The sequence below is a fragment of the Bison bison genome, unplaced genomic scaffold (assembly GCF_000754665.1).
Source record: "Bison bison bison isolate TAMUID 2011002044 unplaced genomic scaffold, Bison_UMD1.0 scf7180017864134, whole genome shotgun sequence".
NCBI lineage: Eukaryota > Metazoa > Chordata > Mammalia > Artiodactyla > Bovidae > Bison > Bison bison.
Window position 1 is genome coordinate 7,484,355 of NW_011494706.1, and position 1,877 is coordinate 7,486,231.

The following is a 1,877-nucleotide window of genomic DNA, read 5'->3' on the forward strand; positions in this document are numbered from 1 at the left end:
GATCATGGCATCCGGTCCCATCACCTCATGGCAAATAGATGGGGAAACAGTGGCTGATTTTATTTTTCTGGGCTCCAAAATCACTGCAGATGGTGACTGCAGCCATGAAATTAAAAGATTCTTACTCCTTGGAAGGAAAGTTATGAGCAACCTAGATAGCATATTAAAAAGCAGAGACATTACTTTGCTAACAAAGGTCTGTCTAGTCAAGGCTATGGTTTTTCCAGTCATCATGTATGGATGTGAGAGTTGGACTGTGAAGAAAGCTCAGCGCCGAAGAATTGATGCTTTTGAACTGTGGTGTTGGAGAAGACTCTTGAGAGACCCTTGGACTGCAAGGAGATCCAACCAGTCCATCCTAAAGGAGATCAGTCCTGGGTATTCATTGGAAGGACTGATGCTGAGGCTGAAACTCCAATACTTTGGCCACCTCATGTGAAGAGTTGACTCATTGGAAAAGACCCTGATGCTGGGAAGGACTTGGGGCAGGAGGAGAAGGGGATGACAGAGGATGAGATGGCTGGATGGTATCACCGACTCGATGGACATGGGTTTGGGTAGACTCTGGGAGTTGGTGATGGACAGGGAGGCCTGGCGTGCTTTGATTCATGGGGTCACAAAGAGTTGGACACGACTGAACGACTGAACTGAACTGACACCATCACTACAAATTCCAGCAGTAAAAAAGTAAATCACGTATTATTATAAAGAGCTTTGACTTTGCAGACACCCCTGGGGTCCTGAGGATACCCAGAAGACCATGAACCACACTTTTTGAACAGCTATGAATCAGAATAAATGCAAAATATAAAAACCAGTTAAGACATGGTCCCTATTCTTTAGTTCATCTGGTAACAGAGGAAACTGATGAAGTCAACTGCAACACAACTTTAGTGACAGGAGAAATGGTAGCTTTTGTGGCGGGTAGATTAAAAGACAAGGACTCGCGTCCAGTTAGCCTATGATTGTAGTAATGCAGACAAGCAATGCCCAGGGTCGACTCAAGGCAGTGGCAAGAATGGAGCAACTTTTAAGGTGGTGGAATTACAGGACTTGGTGACTGATGAGATGTCATGCGCAGCGCAGGAGGGCAGTTTGGTGGCTACTGGTGCCCCTCCTACAGACGCAGTACGGGAGGAGCAGGTTGGCAGCCAGGTGAGTGAAGATTTATGAGTTTACTTGGCGCTACTCATCTGATAGGAGCATCCGATCTCCAGACAGAGGAGTCAGAACAGGCAACTGGCTGTTTACTGCTCCTTCCACAGGGCCTCGCAGTTTTCTCATTCACTGCTGTATTCCCAGTGCCAAGCACAGCAGCCAGCTCTTAACGTTGACTGTATAAAGGAATCAATCTGGCCAGGGGCTGGTGACAGTTACCTAACAGGAGGGTTCCACTTGGCGGTCATTTTACACGCATGTTTATTTGAAACCACAAGCGTGGATGAGCTGAGGTTGCGTGTAACAGGAGAACCGAATTTCGTTTCAAAATCTGTCTGGTCCTAAACAGCCAGAATAAGTGGCGTTGTTGGGAAATATTGCCTCAAACAGGTCACGACGGCCTGTAACATAGATACCTAGCTTGCAAGATTTGCTTCTGTTAGACGTAGAACACCCAATAACCACGAGTTGTTACCTCTATCATTGCATATGAATACTGGCCTGGTTTTATTCGAGGTGAGATGGGAATGACCCCAGCGTCCCAACCTTCAGGGTGTATAAGGCGTCTTTCACAATCTCCCTTTATCGCGGATATTTGGAACTCTCCGACCGCCCGGGACGCGGCCCCCGAACGGGTTCAGGTGCGGCGCCTTTCAGAGCCCAGGAAGGGGGCGGCGCCCCAGCCACCCGCCCTGCTGACGCCACATAAGCCGAGATCA